Source organism: Anomalospiza imberbis, chromosome W (genome assembly GCF_031753505.1).
Source record: "Anomalospiza imberbis isolate Cuckoo-Finch-1a 21T00152 chromosome W, ASM3175350v1, whole genome shotgun sequence".
Taxonomy (NCBI): domain Eukaryota; kingdom Metazoa; phylum Chordata; class Aves; order Passeriformes; family Viduidae; genus Anomalospiza; species Anomalospiza imberbis.
Genome location: NC_089720.1, coordinates 3,486,848 through 3,506,702, shown reverse-complemented (window position 1 = coordinate 3,506,702; position 19,855 = coordinate 3,486,848). Strand labels below are relative to the sequence as shown.

Below are 19,855 nucleotides of genomic sequence, written 5' to 3'. Positions count from 1 at the left end.
CTTTACCTCTCTCATCTCGGTGCCAGTCCAGGCCACCTTGGGAGGTTCCACGCTTGCATCGGAGCGGCCTCTGCCAGCTGCAAATCAGCTACTGCAGCTTTTGCCTTGCCTCTCCTTGCAGTGTCCTTTTGGGTCTTTGAAATACCCACTCCTGAGGTAATCTATGCCGAGGATACACAGGGCCTCCGGACCAGTCATGATGGGGTGTCTGTGCCATTCCTTCTTGGTCAAGCTCGCTTCAGCTTCTGGTCCAGTCAGCTGTTGGGATCCCCCTGTCACCCCAGAAATAGAGATGGATTCTGCCCCCACATTTCTCAATGGCATTAAAGTACATCGTGCGCCAGTGTCAACTAAAGCCTTATCCTTTTTTGGGTCTGATGTGCCAGGCCATTGGATCAACACAGTCCAATAGAGCCTCTCCCTCTACCTGACTAGAGGCAAGGCCCCTCTGGTTCTGGTCATGGTACTTATTGTTCCCTTCCTGTAAATATGACCTGGAGGTCCCTTCAAGAGGACTGGACATAACATCACCACTCCTATGCTGCCGGGAGTATTCTCTCGTGGAGTGTACACTCTCTCTTTAGCTGGGGGACGCCTGCTCCTAATAGCAGAGACTCTCGTCTGTGCTGGCAAGAGATGGAAGATTCCCTCCTTAAGCTCCTCTCTTAGTTTCTGGTAGCCCTCTTCAATTTTCTCTTCCAGGCTCGAGACATGCTCAGCCAGCTTCATTTCCACAGGTGAGACGTGGGCCCGTAACGGGGCAGCGACAGTGTCTTCATAAATGCTGAGTTTACTAACCAATGCACCCACCCTATCTTCTCCCTCCCTCCATTGCAGCGTTGCTAAGTAACAGGAATATATTTCGGACCCAAGCTGAGCAAATTTCACCCATATTTGTGATGCGTACTGGACACCGTCTAGACTTTTAGGGAATCCCTTGTCCTCTGAAAAAAAAAGGATCTCCAGCAAAGCTAATTCCCTCAGGCATCGGACACCTTGCTCCATCATGTTCCACTGTCCACGCGGCACAAGGAGGTCCTCCTTACAAAGGTGTCTTTCCCTCATACTTGACAGCAGTCGTCGCCAGAGGCTCAGAGTTTCCTGTCTTTTCCCGATCCCCTGGTCAATAGCTACACCCTGGGACAGGGATCCCAGTTGCCTGGCTTCGCTACCATCTAGAATTGTATCATTAGCCATGGCATCCCAGATTCAGAGCAGCAAGGTCAATATGGACTCATTTACCTCGCGTGTGAACTCTCTACGCAGCTTGCCCAGGGATAGGGATCGAGTGCTGGATGTGAAGGTCCTGCCTCTTCCTCGTCATTCACTATGCGGATTTTCTTTTCTGAACAAGGGCGACTGCTACTGGCTTAGGCTGTCCTTCTGGTTCAGCAATGGCTTGCATCCATACAGTGCCTATTGATTTGTTTCCTTTCCCTCTGGCTCAGATGTGGTTTGTGTGGACATGGTTCCTGTTGATTTGTTTCTTTTCTCCTCCTCCTGAAAGCGTTGTACCATACCAAGCAGTGTCTGGTAAGCAATGGCCAGGGCCCAGCATGTTGCTGTGAGTTGTCCATCTCTGGAGCTGTCAGAGCCTATTCCCTTCACATAACTTATTCTTTTAACAGGGTCCTTGCAGTTGTTCAGAGGTGAACTTCCACATCATTGTCCCCAAACCCAAAGATTATATATATGCTCAGGTTCAGGTGAGAATGCTCAGTACCTCCCCCAGGACAGGGAGTTTCACAGTGGAGGAATGTAATACTGTGAGTCATGGGATGTTCTGGGAGTCTTTCATGGCCTAAGTCTTGCAGCTGCCTGTTATCCTAGTGCCATTGAGTCCATTATGGCCCATTAGCAGAGATGACCCCACAGGCTGGGTGGGAATGTGCCGGTGGCTTCCCCAGAGGGGAGTTTTCAGGGCTGAGTCATTTGTGCGAAGAAAAGAAACACTACCCTGCCTTTGAAGGTTTGCCTCTTCTCCCCTATCTCATTTAACACCCATCTTGTAGCCTGAGGTGTTGGGTGTACAGGAGGCAGCTACTGCAAGTGATCCATCATTAGCAGTTCATCAAGAATGACACAGAGGGTGGTACAATACAGTTTGCTTACATGCACATAGTGCTAAACTGACACCCTACTCCTGTTACCAGGACACCCAGGTCCAGCAGGAGGTGGATGCTTCCAACACAGGGCACCATGGTGAAACCACCCTTGGAAAGCATGCATGTAGCCTCACACACAGTATCTTCTACAGTTTTAGCAGCAGCCTACACGGCCTTTCTGTACGTTGGCGTACCACTGCCAAAGAGCTAAGACTTTGCTTCCTACAAGACGCAGCAGAGACTGCTAAGTGCTTCCAGCTTCACACAAACAGGCCAATCACTATCTGTCTCTGAAATGCTGTTATCTGGCTGAAACATTCCACATACTTGCATTCCAGGGAGACACCGTTTGAGCTTGCAGAACTACTTCCCCTCAGTAAGACACGCAAGACGGAGGTAATATCCCCATGACAAATCTTTATTGTGCAACTGCTGCTCAAAGCTCTTATTACCTTCCACAGACACACGGCAAAAAAAAAAAAAATTACACATCAAAAGCCACTAGATTGATGGGCAACAGACGAAATCCATTCAGTGGTGATTTGTAGGCTTGCAGCAACTCTTGCGGTGCCAAAATCTTAGCCCGGCGGCCAGCCCAAGGGACGGCCACCCAGAACGGGTAGATGTATGCGATAGACAGACTGCCCACCCTCGGGCCCTTCATCCACAACCATCCGGAATCCATTGGTCAGGCCCAGGTGAGCAACACACATCTCGCCAACAATCATTACATGCCCAAGAAGCTGGAGAAGGAAGTACAAACCCATAAATAAGTAAAACTAAAAGAAAAAGGAACACATAAAGAGGGCAGAGGCCAGGAAGGGAAGGAACGAGAGCAGAGAACCACCCAGAGAAAGCAGCTAGCAAATTCCTAGCAATTCAACCATTGCATGTCAAATTAATGGCCGTCCGACTGCCGGCAACTGAAGCGTCCCAAGTAAAGTTACCAAGACCGATTATGCACGCCATAGGGGCAAAAGAGAGCTAGGCAATTTTTCTCAAGCTAAACAGCAAAGGACTACAAAACAGCCACACAAGCTGACTTTGTCTCCGGGTTAAAGCCCCCATTGTGTCTTCAGGCAACATAACCAATCCTGGTGGAAAAGAAACTTTAGGCTGCCTTTTGCGTGGGTTTACAAAGTCTTTGAACATGGCTTTCATAGCTAAAAGCAAAACATCCAGCACCTCGCAACCAGCTTTGTCCTTCCTTGCCCCTGACCTGCCAAAAACCCCAAGCACTCTTCTGCAGGTTGCAAGTTCTACTACTCTTACTCTAAACCACAACAATAGGCACCAGACTGCGCTCCAAAACAACACTGCATTTTGCACCAGAAGTACATACCCAGGGACCAGCACTGCTTGACAACACTGCTTTTAGTCAAAAAGCTCAACTCCATTACAAGCTAGAGGCAAAAAGATGACAGCGCCAGAAAACCCAAAGGACCCTACTGTGCCCTATCAAGGGGGAAAGGGGGGATGGGAAAGAGTCTAGTAAATGAGGAACTATCTACAGGGACAGTTTAGCATACAGAAAGCTCACACAATACTTACAGATTCACCAGAACCTCCTGCTTCAGACAACTCGATAATTGGCTCCTTAGGCATGACTAGGAAAAGCGTCCTGTCTAGGGGCGAAAGATCATAGAATGTACGGCACTGGAGGAAGATTAAACAGTTAAAACATAACCAGCTTTAGAGAAAGGTAAGAGCTTATGCAAACCCATCTGCCCTGCTGAACTCCTACAGAAGCAGATTACCAGATACCACAAACGCAAGCCAGAACATTGATTTCTCTTGCACGATTATAATGCTTTCTATACCCAAAACACTACATCTTTACAGAGCCCCCTCCAGAAGCGGGATTTGTCATGCAAGACAATGGGGGAAGGAGACAGGCCACTACTTGCAATTAACAACCTACAGTATGTTTTAGTTCGGGCTGATTGTTTCCTAAGCAGTTTTTCTATTGGATGTGGGCCATGCAGAGACTGGAGCAAATGGCTTAACTGAATCATCAAAGAGTTTAGTGAAGTGGAAGAGCAGCGGCCATTGTTTCCCACAGGACAGGGAGCTCAAGTATCGAACACACGCATAATGACAGGAAACCTGCAAGCGCATAGGTCGAGTCTGTCTTCTATACTGCATGCAAGCTCTGCCTTTAAAAGCAGAAGGCATCCCTAACTGTTAACGTTCAGCATTTTAATAACTAAGTCATATGGCATATTACCTTAAAGTTAACATCGCATAGGTAACGGCTGTATTGGTTTCCCCCCGGGCTAAGCAGCTCACTCTAGTTTCCAGTACCAACACTCGGGACCCTTGCAAGCATGCTGTTATCACGGTCTTACTTCCCCACAGAAACAAGTTCTGGAAAGCCATGCAGCCTGCAGGATGATCACTTTGTAATTTTTTTTTTTTTTTTAAACTAGAGAAAACCGGAATTCCTTGCCCTAATAATGCAGTTTGCAGGTTCAGAACCAAAGCCTAGCACAGCGAAGCTGCGAAACCTCTTCGATGCTGTTAGGAGACACATTGAGGCCAAGTTACCGTCAGAGGTCCTTCTCTACGCGCGGAGACGACACGGTGGGGGTGGAATGCGAGGCGAGTCCGGACAACACCAGCAACCCAGCACGCCCGCGGCGGCCGGAGGGTGGGGGTGCGGCTCAGAACAAGCTTAGGGGATGGTGCAGTAGAGAGCGCCACAACCCAGAGAGGCCCCGTCCGTCCCCCGTCCCTGCACCCACCCGCAGCAGCAGCACCCTGCCACGCGCCCGGGCACCGCGCACCGGGTCCTCGGCTCAGATGCCCGCAAGCGCAGGAGGAGGGGGAGGGGGGGAAGGGAAGAGGAACCGCGCACAGAGCAAGGGTGCGGCTACCTCCTCGTCCTCGTCGCTGACGATACCAGAGAAACGCCTTGCCGGTAATCTTTCCGAAGACAGTAGTGGCGCCACCAGGGCCAGAGGCCAGCACCCCGACACTCTCGCCAGCCAAGGACAACGCCCGTGTCCGCCCCGACACCTCCTCCACTAAGCCGGGCCCTCCGCGGCGCCCATTGGGCCGACGGATTGTGGCCCGCGTCTCGATTTGCTGTCTCGTCTGTCATTTCCGCCTTTCCACGCCCCCTTGGCGAGCCCGCCCTCGTTGACCTGGTGCCCGCAGGGCGCGGAGGGATCTGCCCCGTGTAGTGCTGCGACCCTGAAGGCGGGCTACGAGGTCGTAGAAGACGCTGTAGTAGCTACAAGTACTGTTTCTTGTTCTTTGTTACCACATCGAGTTGTGAAAAATGCATGTTATATGATTGGCTCTTCGCAAATATTAAAGTGAATACTATATGTGTTATGTTTGAAAGCAGTGTTGTAATTATCCTTTTTTAGCAATATTGTATTAATCATTTTAAGTAGTGTGTTAAATATAGTTTTAGGCTATAGCATAATATTAAAATAGAAGCAATGTGATATAAGATAACTTTTTGTGGCCAGGACAAGGAATGGATGAGATAATCAAGAAATTCTTCACACAGAGATAACAGCAAGAGTTACTACTGCCTCCTTAGCAGAAAAGACAAACATCCTTCCACCTCCTCTCCGTATTTAAGGAGCCACCAGTATTAAGGGGGAAAAGCCAACAAAAACCAGAAAAATCCCTAGTTTGCAAGGAATTTATGCATCATGTGTGAGATATATGAATATGCAACAGACTATTGCTTTTAAGGGCAAATCCTTTGTTCCACAAGGCATGCTATTCGTGGCTTATTGCCCGAGAGCATCTGGACGTCCGGAATTTTTTGCTTTTATTGTCCTTTATTGTCCTAACTCTGATTGTCCAAATTCTTATTGCTCTAATTTTATTACTGTTTTTATAACTATTTTATTATTATTAAACTTTTAAAATTTTAAAACAAGTGATTGGTGTTTTTCACAATTATGGTAGCAGAGGATGGTTACTAACACCTCGCTGCCGGTGCCTTAGGGGAGTCAGGGTGAGGAAGGTGCGCTCTGCCCGATTAGGCAGCCTTGCTCTGTTTCCTCTAGTGTGACCGACAGATGCAGGTTATGATCGATGGACAAAAGGACGCAATAAAACAAAGAAAAGGGAAAAGATTGCCTAAAACCGCGGCAATTGGCCCCAAGACTAAAGTGTGCACGAAGACAAAGACCCGAGGATAAAGGATAGGTAAGTATTTGCTTGGAAGGGGTGGATAAGGGGGGGGGGGGGGGGAAATGAATGCGTGTGAATGAGTGGCGGGCTGGTTATCCCAGACCTGCCAAGTGAGTGATGAGTCTTTCACGCTGAGGTTTCGTCTTTTCGCGAGAAAAGGGGCCAGTAAAGAGACGAAGGCAGTGACAGAGAATCTCCCCCCCCCCCGGGGAAACTGGGACTGGGTCTCCGGGAAGGGGTGGGACCCCTTGGAGAGAGGGAGCCGAGGATTTCCCTGGCGTAATCCACTGGGAAACACGGAATAAAATAAAGCAAAAAGTGTAGAAGGGGCCCCTAAAAATTCTGCTGGATTGAGGATATGCCCAAGAGCATCCGGAGTTGGACAACACAGCTGGATTGAAGGATATCCAAGAGTACCGGGGCTGGCCAGTAATACCTGAAATTTTCACAGGTGATTTGAAAGTAAAAAGTACCTTATTGTTGTCTTGTAGTGTGTGATAGTCACACATGCAAACAAGCCGTTGTTTCTCCCTCCCCCCCGGGCACGTGGAGGGGGGCCGCGCTTAAAGGGTGTGAGTGACACGCAGACAGCCTCACAGGTGAACTGGCACCAGAGGCAACTGAAATAGAGATTTTTGGAGTTTACTTGAATTAACAAAATAAATTAAAACATTTAAATTTTAGTTTGTAGAATTATGTGTTGAATTTTAACCTTTTACTTGAGAAACCTCTGCCATGGTACAAAGGGCATAAGAAAATGCAAATCTCTGAAGCTTCTTGCATAAAGGACAATGCCAGAGAAGACCAGGAGATGCAAAGAACCCAGATAAAGGGGCTCCTCTGTCTCCAAGCTTATCAAGACTGACAGACCTACTCAGATAGGCACCAAAGGACCAAAAGCGCATGCACAGAGGAGAAAAGTTCAAGAGTTTGTGAAAAATGCATATTTTATGATTGGCTTTTCGCAAATATTAAATTGAATACTATATGTATTATGTTATATTGATTAGAAGTGCTGCATTAACATTTTAATAGTATGGTAAATGTAGTTTTGTAGTTAAAATAGAACCTATGTATGTGGGGTTTTTTTTTTACTAACTCAAGCAAGAGATGAGATAATGAAGAAACTCTTCACACAGAGATGACAATGATGGGGGCCCATAAAGAATTACTGCCTCCTTATCGGAAAAGACACTCTTCCACCTTCTCTCCGTCTTTATGGAACCACCAGGATTAAGGGGAAAAAGTTGACAAAAACCAGAAAAGTTCTTAATTTGCAAGGAATTTATGCATCATGTATGAGATGTATGAATATGCAACAGGCTACTGCTTTTAAAGACTATTCCTTTGTTCACAAGGCATGCTTATCGGGCTTAAGTGCCCGAGAGCATCCGGACGTCCGTAATTCTTTGCTTTTTATTGTCTTGTAATTGTCCTAACTCTAAATTTTCATTACTCTAATTGTATTACTATTTTTATAACTATTTTATTATTATTAAACTTTTAAAATTTTAAAACCAAGTGATTGGCGTTTATAACAAGTTCAAATAGGAGGAAGACCACAATCTTCAGCCTCAGAGACCACCAGAGACCACCCGCGCGACCACCACAGCAAACCACGCATGCCCAGAAGGGCGGGGACCTATTTAGCATGAGAGGCGAGGACAGGCAGGGCCAGGGGTTGAATATGCATGGTAAAGTTGTGTAATGTATTGCATATGGAACACCTTTGTGAATAAAGATGTGGGTCAGACTGAGGCTCGGGGCACAAGTTTTTGGAGCACTATCTCACTTGTGCCGGGCGCTGGCATACATACCCACTTCATAACTATATCGAGTTGTGGAGTCTATTTATTTATTCCGCAAATCGCTTCACAACCAAATTCAGGGCACTTCCCGGAGGCCTGGCGGTACTGAAGCCCAGAGAGGCTGACCCCAAAGCAAGGGGGGTACAGTATAGTAGGACCTTTTTAGCACCGCGGCTGCCAGGGGCAGTCGTGTGACCCCTTCCTCAAGGTGGGGGGGGGGGGTGGGGAGTCCAGATTGGGCAAGGTGCGGAGGTCCGAACCCCTGACTCTGAGGCTATCTCTAGGGAAGAGGGATAGCAAAACCTTGGGAAGGTGGAAGGGGTCAGGCTGGGGGCTTAGACGTTCCGTGATTCTCTGGCAACAGAAATCCCTTTGTGTAAGTCTAAGAGGTTTGCTAACGTTTCCTTCCTCTGTCCAATAAAAGGGAAATGTATGGAATGCTGAACCTAAGTCAGCGGTGAAACTTAGGGGTGTCAGTACTTAAAGTTCTGGGGTGTCGAATAAAACCTTACACAGTCCAGGTGGGTGAGACACAAGAACCAAAAACGTGGCTAAGCAGACGTTGAGAAGTATGAATGAACAGGCCTGAGGGTGTGAATGTGTGTGAGAGTGAGTGAAAAATAAAGGTGAATAAAAGTAGATGAATGAAAGTACATGTAATGTAGATTGTTTAAACTTCACTTTATCTCCTTGGAGGGAGCGGTATTGTATTGAATAATATTGTACTTAATAATATTGTGAGAGAAAGGATTTTTGTGTGGGTAGTTGAAAGAAGGTGGTATTCAGGTTGTAAGAGAAAGTGGGAAACAGAGGCAGGGGACGAATAGATAAGATCTTGAAAAAATTTGGACAGAAAACCAGTAAGTTGGATACAGGAAAGAAAAAAAGGAGTAAAAGGGTACCAGAAGATATACCCCAAGACAGCCCTTTGGGAGTTATGTTAGCTAACTGGGATAAAAATCCTTGTACAAGGAGAAAGGACAAGGTAAAGATGGTTAATTTTTGTATGCTAGAATGGACAAAGAAGGAAATAAGATCTGACCACATTTATTGGCCTAGAGACGGCTCTTTTGAAAATTGGATTTGTCAGGCTCTGAATATATTTGTAAATTCAAAAGAACCGTTTAATCCAGAAGAAGGAGAATATGCCGCATGCTGGACGGGAGATTTTAGGAGAATAAAAAAATCTTTAAAGTATCAGAAACCCCCGAGACAAAGCAAGAAAAGAAAAAGGGGAAAGAAAAGGGCGGGGAGCAAGAAGACAAAAAGAAAGAAAAAGGGTGGGATCCTTTGCAAGTATTGCCCCCCTCGTTCCCGCTTGCTCCCCCGCCGCTCGTGGCTGAGCCGCTACTCCCGGCCCCCGTCCCAGGTCTGGGCTCGCCGCCTGCGACTGCACCGCCGGTCCCTGTCCCGCCGCCCGCGGCTGCTCTTCCGGTCCCTGTCCCGCCGCTCGTGGCTGCACCACCGGTCCCCGCCCCCATCCCGGTCGCTTGGCCCATGGCCGTTCCGCCGGCCGTGCCAGGCGGCGTCCCGTCGGTCCCGGCCGTCCCATCCCTGACTGCTCTTCCCGCGGCTGTTCTTCTTCCCCCCCCTCCCCCCCGGCTGCTCTGCACGTGCATGCTGTGCTAGGCGCCGCCGCTGCTGCTGGGGCCGCCCAGCCTCCTTTGTCTGTGCCGGGAGCTGCCGCCATAAGCCATGTGCGGACTGTCCACGCTCCGGTTTGGTTTCCACCGGAAGATCCCCCTCCTCTGGTGGTTCCGGCAGCAGACCCCGCCTGCGTCCCGCCCTTGGAGGACCAAGCCTCGGCGCGATGCCCTCCCCTCACCTCTCTTCCTGCCCTGAGTCCCGTTCCCTTGGTAACCACTGCTCCGGCTGTTCAGAGAAACTCTCTAGAGGAAGCACCTTATCGAAACACTAGAAGTTCAGTTAAAAGACAGCCCTCTCCTGATCCTTCCTCAAAACACGGGAAAAAGGCTATAGAGGATAAAAACCAAAAAGAGTGGGATGAAGGGATTAGTCTATTTCCACTAAGAGAGGTTCCAGTGGGAGGGGGTGGAACGGGGTTTGTAAACGCCCCCTTGCCTTCTTCAGAGGTCAGGAATTTTAAAAAAGAAATCAAAGGGATTCTGGAAGATCCCATAGGCACAGCTGAACAATTAGACCAATTTTTAGGTCCAAACATTTATACTTGGGAAGAAATGCAGTCTATAATGAAAATGATTTTTTCTCGGGAAGAAAGGCAATTAATCAGCGCAGCTGGAATAAAAGTTTGGGAAAAAGAAAACCCGCAAGGCCCTCCAGGAGAAGACAAAATGCCAACAACACCTCCTGAGTGGGGTCAAAATAATGAGGAGGGGAGGAAACACATGAATGAATATTGTCATTTAATAATCAAGGGAATAAAAGAGGCGGCACCCCGAGGACAAAATGCTGAAAAGGCTTTTGAGGGACAGTGTTGGAAAGAAGAAACTCCAACTGAATGGTTAGACAGACTTAGGAGAAATATGAAACAATATTCTGGGATAGACCCTGAAAGTGATGTGGGAAAAGCTCTGTTAAGGATTAATTTTGTCACTAATGCTTGGCCAGATATTAGAAAAAAATTTGAAAAAATTGAGGATTGGCATAATAGATCATTAGAGGATTTATTAAAGGAGGCTCAGAAAGTTTATGTCCGGAGAGATGAAGAAAAAGCTAAAGTGAAAGCAAAAATTATAGCAGCCACCATGCGAGAAAACAATTTCCAGAGAAATTTAAAACACTCAGGCACTACTCCTAGATATGAAGGTCGTAGAGACAGGGGAAAGGAAAAGAATAGAACCCCAATGCAAACCAAAGCTGAGGAGCATTCCAGAAATGTCTGTTTTTACTGTGGGGTCAAAGGGCATCATAGGAAATATTGTCCTAAGCAGGTAAAAGATCTGAAAATCTTCCGAGAGATGGGCACAGAAGAGGAATAGGGAAGTCATAGGCTCTATTTTTTGGGGGACAAATACCATCTGGAGCCTGCGATAACTTTAAAAGTGGATCCCCAAGAAGAAGAATTAGAATTTGTGGTAGACACAGGGGCAGAAAGAACCTGCCTGTTAAATATTCCAAAAGGTTATAGTGTGAGCAAAGATACTGTAAAAGTAACAGGGGCAAAAGGAGACAGTTTCACAGTTCCTGTCGTTAAAGATGTGGTAATTGAGGGAGAAACTAGAATTTGGATGGGGGATATCTTATTGGTCCCTGGGGCAGGTAGCAACTTATTGGGAAGGGACTTGCAGGTGAAACTAGGAATAGGGGTTATACCAGAAGAAGGGAAAGTGACAGCTAGAGTTTTAAAACTTGGCCAAGAGGATGAGGAAAAAACTAACAAGGAAGTTTGGGCTGGGGAAGGAAATAGGGGAGGATTAGATATTGACCCCATAAGGGTTACCATTGAGAGAGAAGATTGTCCCATACGTGTACATCAGTATCCTATATCCTTAGAAGGACAGGAAGGTTTGAAGCCAGTAATAGAAGGACTAATAAAGGATGGGACATTAGAACCTTGTATGTCTCCTCATAATACCCCTATTCTCCCAGTAAAGAAGCCCAATGGGAACTATAGATTGGTACCAGATTTATGGGAGGTTAACAAAAGAACTCGGACTCGTTACCCAGTGGTACCAAATCCCTACACTCTTCTAAGTAAAGTTCCACCCCAGCATCAGTGGTTTAGTGTAGTGGATCTTAAAGATGCTGTTTGGGCTTGTCCATTAGCCAAAGAGAGACGAAATATCTTTGCATTTGAATGGGAGGATCCACAAACTGGGAGAAAGCAGCAATTAAGATGGACAAAATTACTACAGGGGTTCACTGAATCTTCAAACTTATTTGGGCAAGCTTTAGAAACAATACTACAAGCTTTCCCCACTCCTCCTGGAATACAAATTATCCAATATGCGGATGATCTTTTACTATCTGGGGAAGCTGAAGCTGAAGTTAGAGAGGCTACTATAAAACTTTTGAATTTTCTCAGAGAAAAAAGATTAAGGATATCAAAAGGGAAGCTGCAATTTGTAGAACCAGAGGTAAAATGTCTTGGACACTTGATTAGTAAGGGTAGCCAGAAGCTCAACCCCGACAAAATTGCAGGAATTTTATCTCTTCCCCCTCCCTCTTCAAAGAGAGAAATCAGAAAACTACTTGGATTATTGGGATATTGTAGATTATGGATTGATGGGTACACACAGGCCGTAAAATTCTTGTATGGAAAATTGACAGAGGGAGATGATATCAAGTAGACCGAGGAGGATGATGTTAAACTAGAAGAATTGAAGTTAAAACTGGCCTCAGTACCAGCTTTAAGCTTACCCTCGTTAGAAAAACCCTTCCATCCGCACGTGAATGTAGAAAGTGGGGTAGTTCATGGAGTTCTGGCTCAGGAGTGTGGAGGAGTAAAGAGACCAGTAGCTTCTTTATGAAAGATGTTAGACCCACTGAGCCACGGCTGGCCAGTATGTATTCAGGCTATAGCAGCTACTGCAATCCTGGTAGAAGAAAGTCGTAAGCTTACTTTTGGACGTAAACTAGTTGTGTGTACTCCTCATGCAGTTTGAAATGTGTTAAACCAGAAGGCTGAAAAATGGTTGACAGACTCTAGAATGTTAAAATATGAAGCAATCTTGATAGACAGTGATGATTTGACACTAGAAGTAAACAGAAGTTTAAATCCAGCTCAATTCTTATATAGAGAACCAGCAGATAACTTAATACATAATTGTTTAGAAATTATACAATACCAAACAAAAGTTTGAGAAGATCTTGAAGAACAAGCCCTTTCAGAAGGGAAAATAATCTATGTGGATGGTTCCTCCAGATGTCTACAAAAAAAAAGAATGTCAGGGTATGCAGTAGTTGATGGAAAAAACATGCAAAGTATTGACAAAAGGAAATTACCCTCAAACTGGTCAGCTCAAACCTGTGAATTATATGCTCTAAAAAGAGCACTGGAATATTTAGCACACAAGGAAAGGAACTATATATATTGATTCAAAGTATGCCTTTGGAGTAGTACATACCCTTGGAAAAATTTGAGAAGAAAGAGAATTACTTAATTCAAGAGGAAAGGGATCAGTACATGAGGGACTCATTTTAGATGTTTTAGAGGCATTAAAATTACCTGAAGAGATAGCTATAGTACATATTAAGGGACACCAAAAGGGAATGACCCCAGAAATAAGAGGAAATAATCTGGCAGATCAGGAAGCCAAAGATGCAGCAGAAAATGGGGCCAAAAGAGTTATGTTAATATTAACTCCAAATGAGGAAAAAATGGAAATTCCAGAGTTTAGTGAAGCAGAGAAAAAAAAAAAAAATTAAGCAAGATAGGAGGAGAGCAAGATGAATCTGGGAAATGGAAACTTCCTGATGGGAGACAATTACTTAATAAAACGCTTACTAGGAAAACATTAGAAGACATGCATCAGAAACCCCACTGGGGTACCCAGGCTTTGTGTGATCATTTTTTAAGGAACTATGGGTGCATTGGGATTTTTGGAGTAGCAAAGCAAGTAACTGAAAGATGCATAACTTGCCAAAGGATAAATAAAAAGGTGATGAGAAAAACAACATCAGGAGGTCGTGAGTTAGCTCTTCAGCCATTTCAAAGTATCCAAGTAGATTTTACTGAGCTGCTTCCTCAAGTACAAAGATGGAAGTATTTATTAGTAATGACAGACCACCTAACTCATTGGGTGGAAGCTGCTCCCACTGCCAAGGTCACAGCCAACGTGGTAAGTAACAGAACAGATTTGGAACAGATTATTCCCAGATATGGAATGGTTAATAGGATAGACTCGGACAGAAGAACGCATTTTATGTCAAAAGTGTTGCAACAAAGAATTCAAGCCTTGGGGATAAAATGGGAGTCACACTCCCCATGGCATCCACAGAGTTCTGGCCGGGGTAGAGAGGATGAACCAGACTTTAAAGAGAATTTTAACTAAATTAATAGTTGAAACCCGAATGTCACAAATACACCTGCTGTGGGTTGCAACCCCATGGGCATGGGAGGTGGGAGTATAAGCCATACTGGACCTCTGTCATTCCTTTTTCTGTCACTCATTGTTTGTCTTTTCCCTTTTGGGATATCGACAAAGCCATGCCACAGGTGTTACCGAAAGCTGTATATGGAAAGACACCGAGGTTCCTTTTTTATTTCTTACACTCATGTCAACCGTCACTGTTATAACCCATCCAAATTAGGCAATTGCATGCACAATGGGAAAAAGTACTGGATTGCAGAGAACTTAGGAATAAGTGGTAACAGGATGGGAAGTGAATGCCCAAAAGGGGAGAGATGGATTTGTTTCACATACGCTATTGGGAATAAAGCACAAGATTTGGTAAAAGAGCAATTGATAAACAAAAAGGCTAAGCTATCACAACCAACTAAACCTGTGCCAATCTCACTTGACGATTTGTATACGAAATTTGAACAGCAATTAGAAAAAGAAAGAAAGAGATATCTCAAGGATGGGTAAAAATCAGTTTGTAGAATTGGGGGAAAGAATAAGTAGGGAACTTAACCAATTGTTGGGTCTGTGGAGGGGCTTTCATGTCAGAAGAATGGCCATGGAAAGGCAGCAGCTTAGGCCCAATTGAACTCCTTAAGTGGAACCAAACAAGTATAAGTGGAGAAAACCGACCAGAATGGTGGATTTTAGAGTTCAGTAGTGATAGGGGAAGAATGCCTCTGGTGCACTGGGAAAAAGTTTTCTTCAGGAAGTAGGAAAAACTCCTTGTGAAAGATATAAGGTTAGTAATGGGACTTCTATGTGGTGGATCCCAGAGGAACCAACCCTGTACTGGACCCAGGAAAAAATTAAAAAAAAAAACCTCCAAATTTTCGGAGAATATAGATCAACAGAAAAATTATTATTGGAAAGCTCCAGATGGCCTATTTTGGATATGTGGAAAAAGAGCATACCCAAAACTCCCCTCTCAGTGGAAAGGGAGCTGTACTCTGGGAATCATACAGCCAGGATTTTTTTCTTTTACCAGGACCTGATGGAGATCAATTAGGGATCCCAGTTTATAAGGACTTAAAGAGAAATAAAAGAGATTTGATCGGAGGATTCCAAAAATGGGGAGATGAAGAACGGCCTCCTGAATGCATACTGGAAACATATGGGCCAGCCACCTGGGCACAAGATGGAAGTTGGGGATATCGAACCCCAATTTATATGTTAAATCGTATTATAAGACTCCAAGCTGCTGTAGAGATAATAACAAACAAAACTGGTCGGGCAATGGAATTAATATCAAGGCAACAAACCCAAACAAGAGCGGCCGTGTATCAGAACTGATTGGCTTTAGACTATTTGTTAGCTGAAGAAGGGGGTGTTTGTGGAAAATTCACTACATCAGACTGCTGTTTAAAAAAAGATGACAATGGGGATGCTGTTCTGGATATAGTCAATGATATCAGAAAAATTGCCCATGTACAAGTTCAAAAATGGGAATCAACGCTAAATACTAGCTGGTGGGATAATGTATTGGGAGTAGAATGGTGGAAGAAGTTAGGTTTCTTCTTTTAAGCTCTATAGCTGGTCTAATATTTCTTCCTTGCTTCATCCCCTGTTTCATTTGACTCATCACCAGTGTAGTCCAAGGCATGCAAGTAGTGACCATGCCCATGGACCAAAAGCTGACTACATCTCAAACAGCACAAAGGATCATGGTGTTAAAGAAACAAAACAATATAGAAGATCCCCTCAAAGAAGCAAGATTGATTTGTGGAAAAAAATAAGCAAATGATGAATATTGCTCAAGCCAAATGATTTATAAAAAGAAAGAGGGAGGATAGTGAAAAATGCATATTATATGATTGGCTCTTTGCAAATATTAAAATGAATACTATATGTGTTATGTTTGAAAGTAGTGTCGTATTAATCATTTTAAGTAGTGTGTTAAATATAGTTTTAGGCTATAGCATAATATTAAAATAGAAGCAATGTGATATAAGATAACTTTTTGTGGCCAGGACAAGGAATGGATGAGATAATCAAGAAATTCTTCACACAGAGATAACAGCAAGAGTTACTGCCTCCTTAGCAGAAAAGACAAACATGCTTCCACCTCCTCTCCGTATTTAAGGAGCCACCAGTATTAAGGGGAAAAAGTCAACAAAAAACCAGAAAAATCCAAGTTTGCAAGGAATTTATGCATCATGCGTGAGATATATGAATATGCAAGAGGCTACTGCTTTTAAGGGGCTAATCCTTTGTTCACAAGGCATGCTTTTCGTGGCTTAGTGCCCGGGAGCATCCGGACGTCCGGAATTTTTGCTTTTATTGCCCTTTATTGTCCTAAATCTGATTGTCCAAATTCTTATTGCTCTAATTTTTATTACTGTTTTTATAACTATTTTATTATTATCAAAATTTTAAAACAAGTGATTGGCGTATTTCACAGACTCCACCCCAAAGGCGCCTGTGCCTTTTTGGTGTTGCTCCCTCCAGTCAAATGACTGCTTTGGCCAGGGCAGGCCTGGCTTTAACTTCTCAGGACATTTTGAAAAAACAACCGAAGTTGCTCTACATTGTTTGCTGAAAGCCCCACTTCCATTGCAGACATTTCTAAGCTGCACGTCTCCTGGAAGCAAATGAAATGCAAAGCGTGCGTTCGGCACTGCTGGCTTGAGGGCTCAGGAGAGTAGGATTGGCATTAAGCTGGATAGGAGGCTTCTAGAAAAATAGGCAGTGCCCTCAAAGCTGCCCAACGGTGGTCTGTGGTGCCCTGCACCCCCGGGGACAGTGAGCACCGTGAATGGTCCACACAACTGTCTTGTAACATATATGAACCCTGCTTTCCTCTATATCGGGCTAAGGATATCCTTGGCCGCCTTTGAGGCAAGGGCACATTGTCCTACTTTGCAAAGCTGCTTTCTAGCCGATCGGCCTCCAGCATGTACTGGTGCATGGGGTTGTGCCTCCCCAGAGGTGCAGGACTTGTGTATCCACAGGTTCCTCTGGTGGTCTCAAAAGAGATCGTTTCCTATGATGGAAGGGACTTTGTTCCCCAAGTCCCTTCCTTGAGGTTCAGGGTCTCAAGAGGTTTGCTAACCGTGCCAGTGAAAACACAGGGAAATGAATCACCAAGTACCACAGCCTTCTCCATGTTGCTGGCCACTAGACCACCTGGCTTATTTATCAGCAGCGGGGGGGGGGGGGGGGGGGGGGGGATGGGGGCACGTGGGTTGCGTACGCTTTCTTTAGTCTTATTTTCTGAACAACGCACCTGTGGAAGGCCATTGTCCGAATCTTTACATCCCCTGCCAAATTCAGCTGCAGCTTTGCCTTAGCTTTTCTGACCCCATCCCTACAGACCGGGGCGGCATCTTTAGAGTCTTCCCAGAATGCGTGTCCCTGCTTCCAGTTTATAGCCACTGATTGCAGAGCTCCAGTCATTTGAGTTGTCCCAGCACTTTTCTACTATAGTGATTACATTGTTAGCTTTCCGGCTGCACAGTGGTTTCCAGCTCCTCTTTCTTATGAATACTGCTTGCATTGGTACAGAGGCACTTCCGTTGGGCTGTTGACTGTGTCACTTTTTTGGACAATGATCAAGCTCCAATTCCTTTGCAGCATTTCTCAAGTATTCCTCTCTTGGTTCCCAACACATCACCAGCCCCTGGCTCTTCTCTGTTGCTCAAAACTCCATTGTCTTTCCCCGCTGAGTCTTGTTTAAAGCCCTCCTTGTAAGTCTAACCGGCTTTCCAGCAAAGACGATCATGCCCCGCTTGGTCGCGTGAATCCCATCAGCTCCCAACTGACCCGGCTTCTTAAAGGTAGATCCATGATCATAGAAGCCAAAACCTTGAGTATGGCACCAACTATGCAGTCCGGCATTCAGCTGCTTAGTCCGTCTCCTCCTTCCTGGACCCCTTCCTCAGACCGGACACCAACAGAGGCGACCATCACCTGTACTCCCCATCCTTTTAGCATCACTCCTACAGACATAATAGACTCCTGGGAGGGTTCTAAGTCAAGTTGCCTTATCTGACGCTACAGAGAAGAGTAGGAGCAGGCGATAATCTGTAGGGTTCACCAGCCTCGGCAGCCTCTCAGTGACACCATGAATGCAAGCTCCTGGTAGGCAGCAGAGCTCTCTAGAGAAATTGTCTGGGTGGGAAATGGGTGTCTCGGGGTCTCTCAGGAGGAAATCTCCAATTACTAATACCTTGATGTGCTTCTCGGGTCGCACTGCTTCTAACGTGGGCAGGTGGTTAGGTCAGCTTTGCATGGTTGGCTTTGTCCTGGGTTCTCGGGTCGCACTGCTTCTAACGTGGGCAGGTGGTTAGGTCAGCTTTGCATGGTTGGCTTTGTCCTGGGTCCTGTCCATTACTCATGTGCTCTTCGGTCTCCAAACCAGGAGCATCCTGTCTGTTATGTAGGGGCACTTCAGGAGATGGGGGAGGGTTCTTCCTTCTACCCTGAGCACAGAAATGCATCCGGTCTCCTTCATCTCAGGAGTTACTTGTGTCAGTCACCCCGAGGTTACATTCTGGCTTTCCTTCCTTTTGTGCACTCTGAAGGCAGGAGGCCGCTAGGCCTGGGACAGCGTACAATACCTGGCATCACACTCCTGTCTGTGTACCTGGATTCCGTGCTTCCTGTCAATCTCCTCTTTTAAAACTTCCACGTCCAAGGAGATCTTTCTGCTGGGCACACTTGCAGCCATGACATCCACCACTGCCTTCGGGTTCTAAGGGGGACTTCCAGGTACTGGAGCTCTTGCCCTGCCCCTTGTTCATTGACCCTGTCCATCACTCCCGCACAGGGCTGCTTATTATTCTCTCCCGCCTCGCACCCTCACTGTGGCAGCAGCTCTCTGGCCACAGAGAGCAACACATAACTTTCCCAGGCCTTTCTCAGGAAGGCAGTGAGAAGATCAGAGAAAAGAATGAGAAACAATTCTTATCTTCACTTGCTGCACCTGTTATTCTGAACATGTGGAATGTGTTATGGAGATTCCTTTACCAAAGGGTGGTTTCTTAATTAGCCAATGGTGATGGTGCTTGGATTGGAGGACCAATTAGGTCCAGGTGTATCGTAACGGTCTATAAAAGCAGTGGGTTTCTTAATAATTATATATATATATATAAAATAAATAGATCGATCAGCCTTCTGTGAATCATGGAGTCAATGCTACTTATTACCAGTTTGGGGATGCCCTGCCGCGACACCTCACTTTTAGTTTAAAGCCCTCCTAATGAGGTCAGCTATCCTACTGGCAAAAATATCTTTGCTCCGCTCAGTGAGGTGGAGCCCCGCTCTCCCAAGCAGATGCTGATCAAAAATAGGGTCCCATGCTCATGGAACCCAGAACGCTGTTGCAAGCACCAGCTCTGCAGCCAATTATTTACCCGCATTATCAGTGCCCTTATCCTACAACACCTGGACGGCATCAAAAGCATCGGTGGTGGGTTGACCTTGTCTGGATGCCAGGTGCCCACAGAGCCGCTCTATCACTCCCCCTTCTCAGCTTGACACAGAGAGAAAATGAGATGGAAAACAACTCACAGGGTGAGATAAGGCAGTTTACTAAAGGAAAAGAGAAAGTTTTTGCATGAAAAAGCAAATAGGAAAAACAACTAATTATATCCTCTAGTTCCCATCAGCAAGCACTGTCCGACCACTTTCCAAGAAGCAGGGCTTCAGCACGCCTAGGGGTTGCTCCAAAAGGCAAACGTTGTAAATAACAAATGTGCCCCCTTCCCCCTCCTTAACTCAGCTTTTATTTCTGAGCTGA

The 19,855-nt window shown here is 45.6% G+C and overlaps 1 protein-coding gene across 25 annotated transcripts in view; it reads right to left on the bottom strand.

Moving 5' to 3' along the window:
* The window catches only part of LOC137464253 (uncharacterized), a 123,539-nt gene that overhangs the window by 45,755 nt on the left and 57,929 nt on the right, over nt 1-19,855 (bottom strand). The window contains exon 1 of one of the 25 annotated variants that reach the window (XR_010994129.1): nt 4,982-6,264. The exons of 20 other annotated variants lie outside the window; for them this stretch is intronic. The gene's annotated coding sequence lies outside the window, so the exon portion shown is untranslated. Of the gene's footprint in view, nt 1-6; nt 2,687-3,656; nt 3,740-4,981; nt 6,265-19,855 lie in introns of those variants that run through there. 4 more of the 25 variants (XR_010994127.1, XR_010994118.1, XR_010994117.1 and 1 more) reach the window with 4 other exon arrangements.